The following is an 8,278-nucleotide window of genomic DNA, read 5'->3' on the forward strand; positions in this document are numbered from 1 at the left end:
TTAATTGTGATTCTCCAGATGAAACAAATTTGAAAAAGGGGGAATTCTTCCTAGTGATTTCACAAACCTATGATTTTCCTTAGCATGTGGCAATGGACTAAATCATAAAACTGAAAATATCTGCTCAGAGGAGATAGTGAAGGCTATGTCACTAAGCTGAGACTATATTTCTATAGTACTGGAGTGGCAGATATGTTGGGATCAAAAGGAACAATAAAGTTTGTATAAGGAAACTTGTTCAAATTAGACTTGGGCTACAACCACTGCAACTATATGAACTGCACCTGGAGTATAAAATGTCTCAAATGACAAAATCTGTGGTGTACACAATTTGCTAAGGTAAATATATTTCCCAAGATATGGTGATTTTATAATGTGAAAGCTTTCCTCACACTTACTCATGGAGAGGCTACAACCAAGATTTTTCTCTCTCTACTTTCTATTACTCAAGTATTACTGAACATCTGTTATAGAATTTGACTTTATTAACTACTAATCTTGTGAAATTATATGATTTCATCCGTGCTTTCTTCTGGAACTTTCACGTTTGATTTTATGATCCACTTAAAGTTTCTACAATTGTTTGGAATGAGGAAAATATGATTTTATTGTTTTCCATATGACTTTTCAGACATCCAAGCTGTAGTGAGTTGAATGGTGACCACCACCTCCCATAAGGCGTCATTTCATTCTCACCCCTGGAGTTTGTGAATATAACCTTATCTTGGAAAAGGATCTTTGCAGATATAATAGAGGTTCTCAAGATAAGTGTATCCTCAATTACCTTGGTTTGCCTAAATCCAATGACTAGTGTCCTTATAAGAAAAAAAGTGGGGAGAACAGACACATACAATAGAAAGGAAATATGAAGATGGAGTCAGAGCTTGGAATGATGGGTCTAAAAGCCAAAGAACATTAAGGATTGCCAACCATTACCAAAATCTAGAAAATGCAAGGAACAAGGTATCCCCTAGAGCATTTTGAGGGAATATAGGCCTGCCAACACATTGATTCCAGATTTCTAGTGTCTAGAACTGTGAGAGAATACATTTCTGTTATTTCAGACCACAAAGTTTGTAGTACTTTTTACAGAAGCCCTGGGAAAATATAAAACTACAAATAAATGAGATAATTTCCAGAAACATAAAACATCAAATTTGACCCAAGTAGGAAAAAAAATCTCAATAGATCAAATGACCATGATAGAAAATACAGAACATTCCCTTAAGAATCTGTGAGGCCTAGATGGTTTCAGAGAGTTCATTCTATGAACGTCTAGAGTGTACATAATCCAATTCTACTTAAAATATTTCAGAACATAGAAAAAGAGGGAAAACGTCCAAATTTAACTTACAAGTGTATTTAATCTTTGGAGTTTTATTTCTTTTTGGAAATTTTATGAGAAGTTTATTTTTGAATTTGTGCTTATTTCTATAATGCTGGTTTTGTTTTTATTGTTATTGCTATTGTCTTTACATAATTTATTTTTATTTTATTTTTTTCCCCTTAAAACTCACTGACTTTTTTTTTCAACATCTTTATTGGAGTATAATTGCTTTACAATGGTGTGTTAGTTTCTGCTTTATAACAAAGTGAATCAGCTATACATATACATATATCCCCATATCTCTTCCCTCTCTTAATATTCCATCTAATTTCATTGCAGATACTCTGATGGTTTTGTTGAATAACATGGCTAAACATATTTAAAAATAAAATAGTGCAGAGGAAATTATTTATTTAGCTTTGGGGTAACTTTAATTAATGCATCAATCTGACTCATTTCAGTGCCCAATAGTGGCAAAATCTAAATTAACATCCAGTGGTTCTAGTGAGCAATTGTTGATATTGGGGATGGAGCTCATGAGGGTAAAGCATAAATATCTTGTATGTTGCTAGTAATGTTTTCCAAGGATGGATAACCATAACTCAGATTCACCTGAAGAATAATGGTTAAGCTTAATGTGTTAGGACAAAAAGCTAGGGTACATGTCTATCTATAATCATAAAAGACGTTGACTCAGTGGCATAAAATCAATATTATGCTAAAATAATGTCTACCAGGTCAGGCTAGTAACACCAGATGTGGACCACCAGGAACTCATATACTTCTTGTACAAAGAAAATTTGGTAAAGCTTAGTTAAATTGCATATACATATATCCTAACCCAGGTGTGTATGTCTGTTACCTTGACCCAATCATCCTTCCTCCCCAACGTGCTATCCAGGCCCACCTTTGTAAGAAGAGCAGCTTGGCATGATGAAGCAACTGATGATATCAGAATTTTCACGTTGCCATGCAAAGCCTTTAATTCTAAATGCCAAAGCAAAAACAAAACAAAACAAAATTAAGAGATATTAGATGTTCGGTAACACTAGACATTTGCTGTGTTTTGGAAAGGCTACATGCATGTATACAGAAGCTTGAGACTATTTAAAAGAAAGTGAGCCACTCCTTAAAATTTGGTCATCATCATTGATATTAAGGTCTGTCTCCATTTTCCCTCCCTTGACAAACCCTCATATCCCATATAAGTGTGTTTTCAGATCAATTCATCTAACTATACCTGCATCAAACCCAGAGAGCATTTGGATATAGAAAGTTTACTGGAAAATCATCTTAGAATGAACACCTGTTGGGGAATGAACAAAGCAGAATTGGGCAGAAAGTTTAATGTTGATGCAGTCACAACAAAGGAGTCATCTGAGCTCACAGTGAGCACTAGACTTAAGATGGCCAAGCAGAGTTGTCCTAAAATGAGGAAACAGGGCTGGGTTGACTACTCATTGGATTGATGCTACCCCTGGAAAGGAGACGTGCCTTGGGCAAGGTGGCTCACCTCAGATGAGGAAATGCTGGTGGTGGGTAGATGTAAACACTAGACATCAGCTGTTTATAGCAGCATCTGAATGAGTAGCAAGTGCTTCTATCCTACAGGGAGGATCTTATTGGTGACCCACAGAATTCACTAAAATAACACTTGTTACCATTACCCTAAGGTTTTACCAGACTTAGTAGATCACTGGAAAATAGATGAAAATACAGTCTCTTCTTGGGTTTGACATTTTTCCCCAAGGAAGCCTTTTGTAAAGTATGTCTTGGGAATGAAAAAAAAAATCATGGAAGTCTCAGTTTACCAAATTGCAATTAGAAGCATCATCTGAAAAACCAAAGCAATTCTAAGTAACCTGATAATTTTTTTTTACATTCCTTGGCCTTTGTTATCCCTTCTAACATCACTGCTATGTTAATTTTGATATGCACTCACTCCAACACCACAGCCAGCACCTAATCATGATATCCAAAGTTTATTTTTCTTTCTAATCTATAAGCCACACTAAATGAACATTTTGGCTGTTGGAAAAGAATCTGTTTGCACTCTACAAATGAGAAGATCAGGAGTAATGCAAATAAGAATACATGAAAAAAAGTGTAAAAATAGCACAATCAGTTTTAGTTTTTGTGAAGTCAAACTTTATGCCTTGGGACGATGACACAGATATAATCTCCTTACCACATTATTGAGTTCTCATAATGAAATTTAAGCGAACAATGGCATGCTAAGCAGATCATGAAATTCAGGAAGCATGTGGTTGTTGTTTAATATTTTAATGGAATACGCTTAAAACTTTAAAACAATGGAAAGTTTGTCCCATAAATGAAATTTCAAAGGCAGGTCCTGAGTGGAAATTAGACACTACGTTGGTAATTACTGGACTCACACAGAATTGAGCACTTCACTTTCACTATAACGTATTTGGAGGATTTGAGGAGAGATGTATTGGAGTCAAAGTATAAGAAATATACATATGATCCAGAAGCTGGGTCTGTTTAGAGATAATTTTTGACATCTTTCAGTAAGCTTGCTGGAACAATTTCTGGGTTTTGTTCATTATTTGCATCTCCAAGGATGAGTCTTAGGGTCCACTTGAGGATCCAAGCTCGGAAGATCTTCAGAGCTGTTCATGTCAGGGATCTTTTGAATGGTGTTTGCAGTACAGGGAACATCTTTTTCTGCAAAACTCTTGGATCGAGTATAGACTAAATCACACAGAGTGACCTTCTTCATATGCTCCTTCTGTAACTCATGCTTTGGAACAACAGCCAGAATATATTCCTCAAGAAAGAGGATGTGATTAATTGCTTTTGTGACTTTATTAGGGAGTCCAGTCACAGTGACAATGTTTACATCTTGGATTACTCTAGGAGGGAAAGAGATGTCGACCTGAAATTGATTCATGATTTTATGAATGGCTTTTCCATGGGATCCAATAATGGGGCCATAAACACGATTGTATAGTGAAATTTGCTTAGTAACAGTTTTTTTCAAACTTTTGCACCATTTCCATTATTGTATCCCGAGCAGCTATGGTGTTATTTTAATATCCGATTATTGTGATTTCGTCTTGTATCTCATTGCTCCCTTTACTTGGAAAATGGATAGTAACTTTATGCTCTAAACCAATCTGAGCAATAACTAACCCCTTTCGACCAATGATCTTGGGGTACTATTTGGTGTCTACTGTGAACTTGAGTCTGAAATTTCTTAATGACTGATCTTCTATTTCAGTTTGTAAAGCCTTGACTTGTTCTTGTAATCTCGCCTTGGCTTGTTCTACATTTGCAGCAAGGCCAGTGATGGAAATGATATCAGACTCTAATTCAAGTGCTGATACCTGTATATTTAACTTCAAACTCATCCATTATCTTGTGTATCCCACTTCCTTTCTGACCAGTGATGTAATGATGTAGATCAAAGGGCACATCTACTTCAGCAGTGACAGGAATTAAAGCCTTAAGGGCTTCCATGGCTGCTTCACACTTTTCCTTTTGGCCTGAGATAAATATGGTGTCACATTTTGTTGGAGAAATAGAAGCAGCTCCTGTAGTGCTCTTTTCCCCTTCCTTATTTTCCAGAACAGCTGGCTGTTTATTGGTAAGTGAAATCTCCTCTCTCTCTCTGGGAATTTGATTTAAACACTATAATCTCTAGCAATTTGTCTGATTCGAGAACGCATCGGTCCCATGAAAAAATGAGGGAACTTCTGGGGAATAACACATTTTGTTGCTACTTCATTGTCCAAATCCCCAATAATCTCTTGAATATGTTTATTTTGCTTCTACACAAGGCTTTGCTCCTTTGATTGTGATTTTGTTACTCTGTTTTCCTGAACATGAAAAGTTAATAATCACACCACCATACTCCTCAGTCATCTCCTGTAACACCTGGCCCCTTTGCATAAAATAGTGCTGGTGATAAATGGGATTTATCAGTATGCTGTCCTCTACCACATTATCTAGATTTGTAATTAAACCCCCTAGTTTCTTTTGTGCATCTTTGACAGCCTTCTCTGTCCCTATAATAGTTAACAAGTCTTGATCCTTGTCCTCAGGGATAGGGAAAATGATACATGCTCTAGTCTCTTCACAGACTTTGGGAACATTGGCTCCATTTTTACTCATGAGGAATTTATGATACTCTGGCTTGACATGGAGGACTACAAAATAACTCTTGGTTTGCTCTTCTACTAGTTGCAGCAGCTTTTTCTTGGCCATCTCCTCATTTTGGTCAGGTGCCCTAATAATGACTCTTTGAAGTCCCGAGTTGTTTTTTGGAAAGTGGATATGGATACTTCCACATTCTTCCATGACTGCACCAATCAAACCATCTTTAGAGTCAATAAAGGATTTGTGTAGATTGGAAGGAATAGAAATTTCTAGTTCTGAAATATTGGCTATATCTTTCTGAATTGAAAGAATCAAATCACGAGCCACTTCACAGTTTGCTGGCTTTCCACTGATGACAATATTTTCTGAGTCGCTATTTGCTAATGAAAGATTAATTTTGGTGTTGCTTGCTGCACAGATTTCTTTGATGTTTGCACCTCCTTTTCCAATGATATTTTTGTGAAGCCTTTTGAAGATGGGAATAGTTATAGAATAGGTACTTTCTACAATGTTTGTCACCACCCTCTCCAAATATTATGTGCATTTTTCTAATTCATTTTTTGGTCCTCTAATTAGTACATTGTCACTTTTTTTTTGTGCTGGGTCAGGAAAAGTAATTAGAACCTCTGGAAATTTCTTACGGATGTCATGTATCCTTTCACCTTTCTACCCAATGATTGCGTGGTGAAATGTTTGCTCAATGATTAAGTCCTTGTGCTCATTTTCTAAATGAGAAGTAAGTTCAAGAAGTTCTTTCTTGGCCTGTTGCGCACCCTGAGATTCCCCCTCAATTCTGATCTAGTTATTCTTTTCATTTTCAGGTGAAATTAGCACAGAAACTTTATTCCTTTCTTTAATCCCATTTATGATAACACCTTTCTTCCTTGTCAGGAGTTTGTGAAACTTATAGTCAACATTAATCTCTGCATAATCCATCCTGTTAATTAGATCTTTTACTATGACCTCAATTTGTTCTTTAGCATAATTAACATCTTCTGTCAGCCCTTCTATTGTAATTTTATCTTCTCCAGTAAAATTTATGCAAACTTTTGGCATGTTCTAAGCAATTGTAGATATATTACGACCTTTCTTACCAATAACAAATCTGTGAAGCTAGGAAGGTACAGAGATAGAGGAAAGAGTGTAAATTTTGGTATTTGAGTAGGCTTCAGTAAATGCCTTCCTTAAACTTTCAGGCTTACATTGATATGTCACAGAATCTGACATGTTCTGTGAGGGTGTGATCTCTATTGAAACTCCAGTTCTTTCCAGGATCTCCTGGACGGAATTAGTTTGGGAACCTATGTACACTTGTGCTGCAACTTCCTCTCCACATCTATGGATGTGGTTTTCTCTGTAGTATTGTCAAAAATCTTCTTTACACAAGCCTGATCTTGATCTAGTTGTTGCTTTTTTCCAGGAAAACTTATTTGTGTCTGATTGGCACTAGATGGTGCGATGTGGATGTGGTCCTCCATTTCCTGTAGGATTCTGTCAAAAGTTTTATTGCATGGTCCAGCAATGAAAGGATGAAATGCTTTTCCCACATCTAACCTTTCTTCAGCACACTTGTCTTGTTCAGTAGACATAAGTAAGACTTCATGTGGAGCCTTTTTCATGATGTCTTTGGTGCCAATAGTATTGATCCAGGTGCTGTGGTTAACTGGGCATAAGGTCTGAATGTTGGTTGCAGCTTTTTGTTCTACTTCTTGCAGTTTTTCACCAGTCTTGCCTACAGCAAAGCAAATATGTTCTTTGGGAATGGAAGCTGTAGTTAAAACTTGTTTCTTAAAACATGCAAAAATCTCCTTCTGAGCTTTCTTGACTGCTTCTGGCTTACCAGATACTATAGTGTAGAGGCCTTGGTTTTTGACAAAAGTTATTTCTAGGTTAGCACCAGTTCTTTGCATGATGTCTAGATAGAATTTTGCTTTTGTACCTTCCTCAAACAGATTCACATATTGTTTCTCCTCCAGAGGCACATAAAAACCTTGAGTGATGACTGATGTCATGATAAGTTGACTATTATTGCCTGAGGATGCAGCAGGCTCCTGAGCATTTTCCAACAAACTTGGTTTCTCTAGGAGTTCAGTGAATTTATCTTTGGAGGTTGGAGTGTCAAGATCCTCTTCTGAATTTAAAGCAGTAACATCACTATATTTTTGAATGTATCTACTTGCGTGTTCAGTTAAATTTTCTTTGGAATTCATAGTTGATTTTTAATTATTTAGAGGTGTTGCAGCTACATGGTCAGTAGCCAGAAAATTCTTCCTGTAGCTGCCTTTTTGCATATTACTGTGTGGGAAAAATAAATATTTTAAAGATATAATTCTTTTCCAAATTAATCTATAAACTCAAATCAATAAAAATTGAAATCTTAATATTCATAGAACTTGTAAAAATGTCCAAGGTTCATTTATTCTACTGTTATGAGAGTACCAAGATAAGGTTCAAATTATAGGGACTGTGAGGAAACAGCCACCATTTTGTTAAAGAAGAGAAATATATCTTTTGATTATTCTTATCAGAGTCATCTCAAACCTCATTTTGCCTTACCCAGTGCCATCGTTTTTTGACCTTTAGCACTATTGACTGCAAATTATTTTTGGAAAAATATAATTCTCTGTTCTTCAATAATAGCATATTTACAGGGTTTCCTTATTTTTCTTAACAGTTTTTTGAAGAATAATTTATATACTATAAAATTCACATAGTCTATGCATACAATTTAATGATTTTTAGTTAATTTACAGTGCTGTACAGCCATCACAACAACCCAGGCTAAGAACATTTCCATCACCCGAAAGAGCTTCCTCATGCTCATTTGCA

At 36.0% G+C, this 8,278-nt stretch overlaps 1 pseudogene across 1 annotated transcript; it reads right to left on the reverse strand.

Moving 5' to 3' along the window:
* Positions 1 to 3,893: 3,893 nt before the first annotated feature.
* On the reverse strand, positions 3,894 to 7,659 carry LOC307069741 (vigilin-like; annotated as a pseudogene). The gene has a single exon. The product of its transcript is annotated as a vigilin-like (transcript).
* Positions 7,660 to 8,278: the final 619 nt, after the last annotated feature.

This window comes from Hyperoodon ampullatus (assembly GCF_949752795.1).
Source record: "Hyperoodon ampullatus genome assembly, chromosome: X".
NCBI lineage: Eukaryota > Metazoa > Chordata > Mammalia > Artiodactyla > Ziphiidae > Hyperoodon > Hyperoodon ampullatus.